The sequence below is a fragment of the Nyctereutes procyonoides genome, unplaced genomic scaffold, assembly GCF_905146905.1.
Source record: "Nyctereutes procyonoides isolate TBG_1078 unplaced genomic scaffold, NYPRO_anot_genome, whole genome shotgun sequence".
Classification (NCBI taxonomy): domain Eukaryota; kingdom Metazoa; phylum Chordata; class Mammalia; order Carnivora; family Canidae; genus Nyctereutes; species Nyctereutes procyonoides.
The window spans coordinates 46,168,317-46,180,899 of NW_026575046.1; the positions used below are offsets into that span (position 1 = coordinate 46,168,317).

The 12,583-nt window shown below is 40.3% G+C and overlaps 1 protein-coding gene across 1 annotated transcript in view; it reads left to right on the plus strand.

Moving 5' to 3' along the window:
- DOCK2 (dedicator of cytokinesis 2) overlaps positions 1-12,583 on the plus strand; it is a 401,682-nt gene that overhangs the window by 181,909 nt on the left and 207,190 nt on the right. The window lies entirely within an intron of this gene.

Here is a 12,583-nt window from a genome sequence, read left to right on the forward strand (position 1 = left end):
ATCTCTGACCTCACTTTCTGAATAGCAAATGGCCCACCCACATGCCCACTCTCTGACACACTTTGAGCCCACAGACTCCACGATGCTTGTGCAGGGGCCACAGCAAGATAGTTGGTGCCAATTCCACCCAACCCTGTTCCATGGAGAGGAGGTTAAGGACAGTCTAAGACATGAGGATGTGAGGTTCTGCACCAGAAGTAGTTAGCTGACTCACTCAGCAACCCAATACTTTGTTAACAAACAATATTTCTGTGTGCAGCTTGTCTCCAGGCTCTTGAGCAGACCAAGTTCTAGGTCTAAAGGCCTCTCAAATCCAAGTCTTTCCTCCACCACCAATGCCAGTGATGCAGATTTGGCCATGACTATCTCTCACTGCTGCTGCTGCTGCAGCTGCTAACAAGACACACTGTCTCCTTTCTTGTCCCTTTTGAATTCTTCACATTGTAGCCCATGTGGTCTTATAAAGTAGAACTTTCCTGGTGAGAAAACATCAATGGCCCCACAATGGCCAAAGATAAAGGCCCAGCTGCTCACCATGGCCTTCACTGTGCCCAATATGAGGGCCTGCCTCTTTCCCCTATACTCCTTACCTCCCACTGTTGTGCTAACTTGATGGAACTGCTCTGTTAGTTACTGAATGTTCCTTTTTTCCTTTGCATTCCATTCCAAATGGCATTTGCATGACATTCCCTCTGTCTAGAATATACTCCTCTTACCCTTCTTGACAAAATCTCCTCATACACTCCTCTTTCTCCTTCATGTCTTGGCCTCAGAGGCACATCTTGACCCATTTCCACTCATGTAAGTTGGGACCTCTCTGCTCTCTTCAGCCTGAACCTGCCTCATGTACTCATCATACTGTCATGAGAACATTCTTTCTAACACTACAGAAGAATATCTTCATCACTTCTGCATCTATAGGAAATACTGGCATATAGGATGACCTCAGTGAACACCTGCTGAAGAAATGGAATATCTCTGATATCTGTTTTACTTACATACAAACCATCATTATTTTTCTTAACATGCAAGTGTTACCATTATCATCCTTATGACATGATTAGGATAGGAGGTAAGAGAAGACAGATAATTGTTATTGAATACTTGGACTAAACGGAATGAATTGGAGGGAGGATGTATTCATTCTCTTCAGAGGATGTATATGTTGGTGATAATTACAATGAACATTTCTAGGGTACTTACTGTGTGGCACTTTGATCTGTGAGGTTGACAAAAATTATGATCCCCTTTCAGAAAGGAAAGAGTGATCAGAGGGTTTAAGGCTCTTGTCCAGCATCACATTGCCAGATAAGGAGGAAGATAGAGTCCAAATCCAGGTCTATAGAGTTCAAAGGCACCATTTTAAGCCTTTCACTCTACATAACTGGGACATTGATTTTATGAGATAAAACTTGAGAAATATTAAGAAAGTAAATGCGTGTGTATGTGTTAGGGGGAGATCAGCTTAAGAAAAAGAACAAACATTATACAAGAGACCTGGAATTTCAGTTGGTAAATAAGACATGGCATCATTAGCTTGGGGTAGCTTAGTTGCTGCGTGATCTGGTCCTGTAGAGGGTGCTCTTGTGGGTGGGGAGGCTTTGTTTTATTTTTTTATTTTTGGAGGCTTTGTTTTATTTTTTTTAAGTATTTTTTTTATAATTTTCATTTACTTAGGATAGTCACAGAGAGAGAGAGAGGCAGAGACACAGGCAGAGTGAGAAGCAGGCTCCGTGCACCGGGAGCCCGATGTGGGATTCGATCCTGGGTCTCCAGGATCGCGCCCTGGGCCAAAGGCAGGCGCCAAACCGCTGCGCCACCCAGGGATCCTGGAGGCTTTGTTTTAATAAGGATATTGGTAATTGTATATGAAGGAGTACATGGCCTAAAATATTTATGCAAAAACAATGGATTAGTGTCCCAACTTCCAAAGAACCCATAGCAGGTATACACAGAAGTTAGTTACTGAGGTAGACTTCATACAATTGGGTCTAGTTCTTGAATGACATGAAAAATTTGAATAGGTGGAGAAGAAGGGTTAGGGGTTGATAAGAAGGAAAGGCATTTCTTGCCTTATCTTTGTCTTACGGTCTGTGAAATCTCTCATTCCTCAAGTTCATCTTTCTTCGGTGACCTCATTGTTCTTTGTCCATTTTTCAATTAAAGCATTACCATATCATAATAGAATTTCCTCTTCACCTATCTATGTTCCAGAGTAGACCAAGATTCTAGAGGAAAGGGACTGTATCCCATTTTCTTTGGGGTTCCTGTCCATAGGCTGAGGGTTAGGCAGGTGGCAGGCATTTTACTCAAGCTATGAGAGTAAATGAATGGAAAGAACAAACTAATTGAAAGTACAGATTGATGTCCAGCTTTAAAAGAATTCTGATTTAAAAAAATAAGACAAGAGAAGATTTGTTACATATCAAACTTTCATATAAAACTTTTCTGTGGGGGATCCCTGGGTGGCGCAGCGGTTTGGCGCCTGCCTTTGGCCCAGGGCGCGATCCTGGAGACCCGGGATCGAATCCCACATCGGGCTCCCGGGGCATGGAGCCTGCTTCTCCCTCTGCCTGTGTCTCTGCCTCTCTCTCTTTCTCTCTCTGTGACTATCATAAATAAATAAAAATTAAAAAAAATTAAAAAAAAACTTTTCTGTGTAAAATTCCCAAATATTTACTAGCCCTGTATGGTAGGATTCTTTCAGACAGATCAAAGTTTCAGAACTGGGGAATTAAAGAAGAGCTGGTTTCATTCTCTAAATCTTTCTTCTATTCCATAATGAGCCACAGAGATGGGAATTGAGTGGAACTATGAGGTTCCTAAATTTGTTAAAATGGCTACTACATCCTTCCTGGTCTGCCTAGTCAAGCAGACCTCTGCTATGAGGACAGGATGCTCCTGGGTAATAAGCACACCCTTGCTGCTGCTGCCGTGATAGTCTTGCATATGGCACTGGGACATGTGCTTTATGGTTTTTCAGGGGAGTCAAGCTGAAGCCCTGGAGAAGCTGGCGCCTATGGTGAAGCCTCCACTGGCAAGGAGCATAGGAAATATGCTGCTGCTGGCAGCACCCAGCAGGGAGGGAGAGGCGAAGACGGAGTTTGGGGATTGTAAGATGAGTACTTAGGAAATGTATGACTGGTACATCATCATCCTAATGAAATTACTTCCAAATATCTTAATGCCTTTTAGCTCCTATAAGTGGAGCTGGACAGATCTGATTTTGAAAAAGTTATTTACCTTTAAGAAAAGGTAAGACTTCACTTTTATCTCCTGTACCATTATCTGGCACTGGGAGAGAGGACAGCCTTTTCTCGTCTTTGGGGAACTCTGGAAATTTTAGAACTTTAGAATGTCTGCCATTTGGGCATTGACTGAGCACTCCTATGCCCAGCATTGCTTTTTAAGGGCAATGGGGTTGGGGCACAAAGTCTACAGTTTGAAAGGCTTTTGCTAGCTAGGACCTGCTACTCCTTTTTTTTTTTAAGGAGCAAGGAGGCCTTATCCCAGGGCTAGGAGGTCTCTTCACAGCTCTGCTCCTTGGTGCCCTTATCTGTTGAATAGGGCTAATAATAGTTATTACCTGTCAATCCCATAGTGAGAATTGAATAAAGAGGTGTGTGTAAAGCTTGTAGCACAGGGTTTACCGCCTAGCAGGTCTTTGGTAAATAAGAGCCATTATTATTCTCCTTCAGTGCTGGAGTCTTCTCTTGCTTTGATGCAAGTGTTGTGAATTAGATGACAAACTATTTTGTGGCCCTGGCTTTGGATCTCTCCTGGATTTGGGAATTATTTTTAAGCTATTGCTATAGCTGGGCTGTGAATAAAGCCCCCTTGAGAGGAAACTGGCCACCATATGTCTGCTGCAAAGGCTTGAGTCCCAAACTAGAAGGAAAAATCCCATAAAAGAGGGTCTTTCTCTGGGCATATTGTTGAGGAACTGGACCTTCCCTGTGAGAAACCCTGTTGGCACAACCTCCAATACAGCAGGCTTCCCCTGTAGGAGTTCAGTCCATGCTTTTCTGTCTGAGGTGTTGGCCTTCTAAAGAGACTCAAAGAAATCAATTCAATAAAATGACCCTTCAAGATCAGAACCCCTTTTTCTAGATTTATGCTATATTCATAAAATGATGCATCTGTGCAGTCATTAAATATTGATAATGATTTTTTTATTAACATGAGGAAATTCTAGGTCTTAAATATAGAGAGTCAGAGAACCCTAACAACAATAAGAAAGTCATCAGGGACCCTAAAGGCCAGGGAAGGGAAGATTATCAGAGGCCCTAGATCTCCCAGAGGTCAGGACTGGAGGCCTACTCTGAAGCTAAAATTATGTTAGTATCTTCTGTTTAAGCGACACATGATTTGTACATTTCTGTAGCTTCACTTTTTCTAAAATGATTTCGCTTTCCTTTTATAATCAGGAAAAAAAAACCACTCAAACACTATTTCTTTAAAAATAGGAATTAATGAGATAGTCAAACTTAGTGAAGCATTTTCATGTATATAATTTTACTTTTCTTCTAACCAGCCTGTGAAGCCAGAAAGGCAGATGGTTTCATTTTAAAGACAGATGTGGGGGATGGAGGTGAAAGTACTTTTTCAAAATTGTGCATAAAATAAGGAGCAGAAGTCAGGGCTCCTGGCTTTGTTCTGGTCTCTCTACCATGGACTGTTTTTTCTCTTAACATTTTCATCTTCATATTTTCTCCCAGTTCATTTGACAAACATATATGAAGCATTTACAGCATCTCGGGCAATGTGATAAACACCTAGAAGGAGGCAGAGATGCAGACAATTTCTGTCCCCCAGGACTTTGTTCCCTGGTGGAGATATGCATGAGAGATTGTCAAAAGAAATGTCAAGATAATATAAGCAGCAGCCTGTTTAAAGCGCCATGAGTACTCGGAGGACGGAGTGACTAATCCCATAGCAGGGGCGGGGGATGATCAGAAAAAGTTACAGAGAGGAGGTGACATTTAAATTGCAACTCACTGTCTGCCATAGGAGTTAAGAGCCCAAGCTCCCAAGTTTGGCAGACCTGAACAACTCCAGCCTTCACCACCTTACACTTATAGGCTTGGACACATTACTTATATCCTTCCAAGCCTCAGTTATTCTCCTGGAAAATGGGGCAATTGTAAGCTACCTTGAAATAAATCAGTTAATGGAAGCAAAGCATTATTTAATAACAGCCCATTTAAACTTCAAGAAACTAGAGCCTTTATTATCATAATTAGTAGTAATATGGCTAATACTCATTTATTTTCCCCCAAATGAAAATTATTTCCCATGATAGATAGGTATCGGAACAATGTCCCAGAAAGAGGGAACAGCAGTGCTAAGTCACCGATATGCGATAAATAGCCTGTGACTTTTTTGGAAGGTGGCAAGGAGGCGGGCATAGAGGGAAGTAGAGTAGTAGGAAGTTAGGCAACACATACTAGGTTGGAGTCAGATTGTAAGGAATCTTGTTTGCTGTGGGAGGAATGTTAGGTACTAGTATGGTGGTGGGGTTCTTTTTTTTTTTTTTTAAAGATTTTATTTATTCATGATAGTCAGAGAGAGAGAGAGAGAGAGAGAGAGAGAGAGAGAGAGGCAGAGACACAGGCAGAGGGAGAAGCAGGCTCCATGCAGGGAGCCCGACATGGGACTCGATCCCAGGTCTCCAGGATCGCGCCCTGGGCCAAAGGCAGGCGCCAAACCGCTGCGCCACCCAGGGATCCCTGGTGGTGGGGTTCTATTAGAGATTTGGAAGCCAGGAAACAGTCAGATATGTGTCTAAGAGAGATCCCCAGGCAGCTGGGAAGGGGCTGGATCTGAGGGAGCTGGAAAATATAAGAGAAAGTAGCCCTTGAAAGCCAGTGCAGTGCAGGGTTCTATGTGGAACAAAGGCTCATCATGGCGAAATCATTTGTTTCAGTTAAACAAAACCTCCTGCACTTAAGACTTCATAAGATAAGGAAAATAGTTCCTACTCTCAGGACACAGCATATACTGGGGAAAAAGAACAAATCAGTTAAAGGGAGAACTAGAAATAGCTATAACTTAAGACAAATATCACAAGAGAATAACAAGGACAGCATTAAGAGGGTCAAAAGGAAGGGGTGAAGGATGACATCCAGGTGCATGAATCAAAAAAGGCTGTGTGCTTATTATCAGAACCCATCTCTCCTCACTGGACCATAATAAGCTCTATGATACAAGGACTGCATCTATGATTTTCTTGACTAGCACAGAGAAGGTAATCAATAATGGTTGGAAAAAAGTGATTATGGACTGAGGTTCATCTGGGAAGTTTCCCTGGCCCTGGGGATGCATGGTCCTGGAGAGAAGGGAGGGATCTCTTCCAGGAAATCCAGTCTGGTGAGTGGTGAGTTCATTGCATGACATTGAATTTGCTCCCTTTGATCCCTGACTACAGAAAGCATATTGTTTTTCATCTTGAAACAAACCAGCAAACAAAAAACAATGACAACAGCATATGACTTCCCCTCTTCTCCATCACCCATATGGAATTTCTGCATGTGGGATTAGATTCAGTCAAGGTGTGGGGTACTTTGTATAAGAACTAAGTGAACCACTCTGCATTTCAATAATTAAAATGACTCAGCCCATTTGGCTCAGGAGAAAAAAGGCTTTTCTGTCAGCATAACCAGAGTATCACAATATCACATGTGCTACCTGGGAAACCAAATCCAAGCACCAATGAGAGGTCATTGTGTTTAGCTGATAATTTTTTAAAAATGCTTATTAAGATTTTGCAAGGAGAAAAAAATACTGGTTCCATTTGAGTGAAATTAAATAAATATAGTTCTGGATTCTGAGAATTGATGAGGCCGTTCATGTTAATAAATCTTTTATTTACTTTGGAAGAAATAATCCTTTGGTGTGATGTTTATTGTCTTTTCATTTTAGTTGTGGTTTACGCCAAGGCAAAATAACCCTGCCCAATGCTTCTTCACTTAGACCCTGTCTTCTTTAAATTGCATTTTGTGTAAAATGGACTAGGTCACATGTAATAAATTTTGGCATTTTAATGGAAACATTACATAGAAAATAGTTAACAGTCTGCTTTAATTTCAGAGCTAATTTTCTTTTCATACGGTGAGGCAGTGTCTTGGTAAAATGTGCAAAATGCATTGGGATTTAATTATGATGACAATTTGTTCTGAAACAAAGTTAAGCTGGACTGTCAATATTCAGAATAAAGGTGTTAGGAGGTTGGCAGTGGGGGTAGGATGATAGTGGCTGACGTTTCTGGGTCCTGTGTGCCACATAGACCATAGTAGAATGCAAGACCTGGGCACATTACTTACTAGTCAGTAGAAGAATGGATGTTCTTGGGGGGAAGACAGAACTGGTACACTCCAGTGGGACCATCCACATATGAGAATAGGAAGGTAGAAAAGCTGGGAATCATTTTTGAGTGTGTGTGTCTGTCCACTGGATCCAAACCATTCATTAATTTATTCCTGCAACAGATATTTTAATTCCATTGTGCTAAGTGCTAGAGATACAAAAGTAAGCAAAAATAAGCAGGATTCCTACTTTAAGAAGATTATAGACTACGAAAGAGAAATACAGTCATCAAAAATGACACAAATATATATATAAGGTCAACTGTGTCAATAAATTTGATAGAGTGGTGCCTGGTGCCAGATGATTGTGCAAGAATGATATTTCATGTGATCTAGGGAAGTGGTGGTAGTAGTCTTGGAAAACCTTACCTGGGAAGCCCCAACAGAGTTGGAAACTGGGCAGGGAGGATGACATATTTCAGGCAGAAGGAAAAGTTTACAGAGACCTTTAAGGATGAATTAACATAATGGGTTCAAGGAAGCCAAAGTGACTCAATGTGACTGTAGAGCAGACAAGGAAAGTGCCTAAGATGGGCATTTCCATGGGAGAGGCAGGTGCACCCTTCATAGTGACAGACCTGGTCTTTCTTTATAAATTTATCAGGAAGCCAAAGTGTGACAGGGGTCAGATCTAAATTTTTCAGTTATTTCCTTTGCTGCAATGTGGAGAATGTGCTGGAAGGGAGTGCATGTTGGTGGATCAGTAGGGACACATTTGTGGAGGCCAACTAAGAGAAGGGATTTGGAACAGGATGGCAGTATTGGAGGAAAAGGATGCCTATGTTGGCACCTGGCTTAGTCTGGCAGTGAGAAAACCAAGCTCTAGGTTTGCTCTTCATGGACTCCCTCCTACAGGGCCCATGAAGAGTACTATAGGAGGCAGGCTGAAATAATATATTTGGGAAACACTGGGAGTAGGGGTGATGGGTGTGACCAATAAGAATTCAAGCTGTAAATCAAGTTGAGATGAAACCAAAAGGGCTTATGAGTATTAAGCTTCTCAAACATGGTTTACACCAAACACAAACAGTATTGGTTGGGTATGGATTTGTCCCACAGCTCTTTTTATTGTAAGCCACACTTTATGACCATAATGATCATAAAACATCTATGTTTCTTGGGGCTTAAAAAAAGAAATATGTTTTTGTCATACAGCAAGTTGCCTTGAGTAGCTTGAAATGAAAGCCTTTTTGGTCAAAGGCCATTTGAAACCTCTGCTCAGCTAATGAGGAAGTTGAACCTGCCAGTTAGAATGGGTCTCACGTTTAGTGTCAGTGGTTCCTGGAACTGCCCTGGGTCATGGTGTCCAGTAGACTTCCCATATTATCCCACCACTACATTGCTCCAGCACTGACTTCCCTGAGCTATTGCCGTGAGCCTTGGACAACTCATTTAGCCTTACTTGACTGCCTCATACTTAAAATGGCAGGTCTCCAGCTCTTGCAGTGTCTTCTACCTCAAGGATATTTGATTCCTCACAACAAGGATCTCAGAGTCCTATGCTGTGCTAGATATGCCTGCATATTATTCTTCTGGATCACTGAGGACTTTGTCAGTGAACATCCACTGTCCTTGTTTTTGGTCTTAATAAGGGCAGGAAGAGTTTATTCCTCATCAATACCATTTGTTGCACTGAGAAAATCTTAAGCTTGTTTCTGAAAACCCACTGTAGCCCCATGAAGGCATCTTGCATCTTTTCTCCCAATTTACTTCAATCAGCAAATGAATGCATATAAAGTTAATGAGCATCTGTTGTGTGTTATACATTGTGCTCAGGACTTTCACTTAAGTGTTAGAAACCCTTGTAAGGCAAAGGTTATGTTCAGTATTATATATATATATTAAAAAAAAAAGGAGTTCAAGGCTCACAGAGGTTAACTTTCCCAAAGTCACCTAAGAAAAAGAAGATGGCAGAAGAGTATCAAACCCAAGACTTCTGATTTTATGCCCAAGACTCCTCTTGCCTTAAATTGGTAAACAAGCTGGCTTTACATGGCTCATGGACAATGAAGGAAAAAAAATGGAATCACATGACAGAAAAGTTGTTTTCTTTTCAATTCTCTCTCAAACATCCTGATTAGTCAAGTAGAAAATGTGTTTGATGTGAAAGTCGCTTTAGCATGTATTGAATATTTGCTAATCTCCCTTTTTAACAAAGAGAGCTGGTCTCAGACTTTACACCTTCAACACTCAAAAACCTTAGCAAGAATTTGATAACATTATTTTGATTTCATCTTCTAATTTTGGAACATCATATTGGTTTCCTTATGATAGTGATATAAAGCTTCCTTTTAAGGAAGAAAGTTACAGGAAAAAAATTTAAAATGTTGAATAAATTATTTTGTATGGGCACAATAACGATAAAAATCATGAAAGTGTATCCATCTGAATGATGCTAGGAACTATTCGATTGATTTAAACAGGCTCCTTTGCTCCTGGGACACATGGGCTTCATGTGATCATTGAGGCACTATATTCTAAATATGTTCTTTGTTGATTTGTTTTCCTGGGAAACATACAGAAGTGAATATAATGAAAATTATCTCTGTCACTAGGACCATTGAGTCATCCTTTTTAACTTTAAATTTTATAACCGAAATCAACCCAAGCTAGTAATGGAGTCTTAAAGCCTAGGAAAAATATGTAAGTTTATTGCAAAAGATAATATCCCATTTAAAACAGTTTAGAAATTTACAAAACCTTACATTGGTACATAGTCTTTAAGAAGGTGCTCTATAGATGAACTGGTATGAAGTTCCAAGTATAGTGAGTACCTATTTTTTTGACTACAGAGAAAGCAGCTACATAAACTCCTACAACTGAAGTTGATGTTTTGGTCTTTTTCCCTTCAATGTTATAAAAGTAATTTTTTCTAAATGAATATCTCTCCATAAAACCATACAACCTCAGGTACATTATTTCTGTAGAATATCATGGTAGATGTTATGTAATATTTGACAAAGAAGTGATTTCACATGGTAGATGAGTTATAGAGGTTTGGCATATGGATCTGTGTGTTGTCAAAATGTAGAGATAACCATTTTTGTTTAGCAGGAAGTTGTTTACTGAATCCATTTCCCTCCTAACTATTTAAAATTTTCAATATTCAGAAAAGACCCCCTTCCTGGTTTCAGGTTGGTGGCCTGAGCAATGCTGTGTTGTGCTTTGGTATAGAATTATTATAGCCTCATTTGTTGTTGTTGTTCTAAAAAATGTCAACATTTTCCAACTCCAATTTCATTTAATTCAGTTGAAGATTTATCTTAGGCCCCAACTCAATGTAAATGTATGACAAGGTGGACTTCATTATCCAAGGGTTGGATTATCCTTTTTGTGTGAGTTACCTCAGACACCTCTTCATCATTGCAGGCTAACTCTGGCAAGTGATCCAGCTCAGCTCTGGGTCATCCTGCTCATTTTGATGTTGGAATATGCACAGAGATTATAAAGTAGGTAGAGTAGGGATTTATATTTCCATTCAAGAGTGGACAAACAGGTCCTGAAAATTTAAGCAATTTGCCAAAGGTTAGTGTAATAGACTGTTGTGTTACTTGGGTATCTTAATTCCAGGAACAGGATTATTTTCTAACATGCTACCCAAGAATATAAATTGATTTGAAAATTAGTGTAAGCAAAGCAAATTAAGATAGAAGCTCTACTATGAGATAAAATTATATAAGAGATCCCAAATGATTTTGTCTTATTGGATTATCCTCTGTGCTGTTCTTTTCCACTGTTGGGGCCAACTGAGAGTTGATTGTGTGGATACAGAAAGATCTGTGGCTTTTAGCCAGTGGTAGCATATCTTATTGAAATGTGACTTCTTAAGTATAACAAGTGTATTTATCTTAATTCCAACTTAGTGTTATGTATTCTGGTCTCATTTTGTGGGTTTAAACATTACACTAGAAACAGAATGAGAACATCTTGAATGACATTCCAAGACTTAAATAGTGCAAGCTGAGACTCTCTGCCAAATTTCCCTCTCATTCCCACTGAAATAGCTTTGTGCACTGCAGCAGGGTGACAGGGAAAGGTGAAGCTGTCGGAGTGGTTTGTTCAGCTAGTCTCAATTTGCAGTGGGGTACATACATCCCACGTGCACTCTGCAGACTCTAACTCAGACACCTGATCTTCAGCAAAGGGGATTATGAAATGCCTTTTTCACTGAATGCTTATTGAGCTTTAGGATCCCTTTTCTAAGCAGCATCAATGCAACCACAGGCTGGTAGAGAATTTAATGCAAAGGATAGGAGCCTTTCCAACCTGCCCCTTATCCCCAAGAGTATGTAGCAATTAATTATTTTACTTTAGTAGTTTTTTCAGCCATGCAAGTTTGACTGGACCCACATGTATGAGGGTCTTCTCAAAAGAATGAGTCAGACTTCAAAAGAATTCAGACTTTGGGAAGGAAAGGTCTTTAATACTAAAATGTAAAAAATATATCCTCATTCCCAGTCTTGCTGCTTCTTCAGTCAGGTGACCATCACCTGGTCATCAGAAAGGGAGATTGTGAAGATTAATATACTTTGGAACTTATCTACAAGGCTGTTGCTGAGATGAATGACCAAGAACCAGTGTTGTCTTTTACCTTAGTTTTATATTACTAGTAAGATGAAATGGACAGACAAGCTGCTGGATCTCATCTCTTAAATATTGCAGGGACATTAACTGTGGAATCTTAAACTTCAAGCCCAGTCTTAAAGTTCAAGCCCAAACAAGGCCCCAGGCTGAGAACATGATGGTTTAAGGCAGGCCCTACTGCAGCAGTTACAACTGTAGGGTAGCCATACCAACAAGTTCCTTATACTCTGCTATAACCTCTTACTCTGCCACAGACTATAAAGCTCACACAGCATGAGATGACACATCCTTGATTTGGGATCTAAATGAAAATGACCCAACCCACTAGGTAATTTCACATTTTTATGCCTTACTTCTATTGTGTTTATGTGTGACAATATCTTGGAAAACTGTCAGTTTATGTATCTAATTTTTCCTGGGGTGTCTGCTTATAATGCTCCTCTATCTTCCTGTTATGCACAACATTGTTTTCTTTTGGGATGATGAACCCAGGATGAGAAGGAAGTGTTTAGTATCATGGAGGTGTTGGAAAATGTGATGAGGTTTTGCTCATGGTGGGAACTTAGACTTTCAAACAAGGTTGTGGCCTGGTCATGTATGATAGGGAACTAGGCAAGTGGTCACTCTAGGTTCCA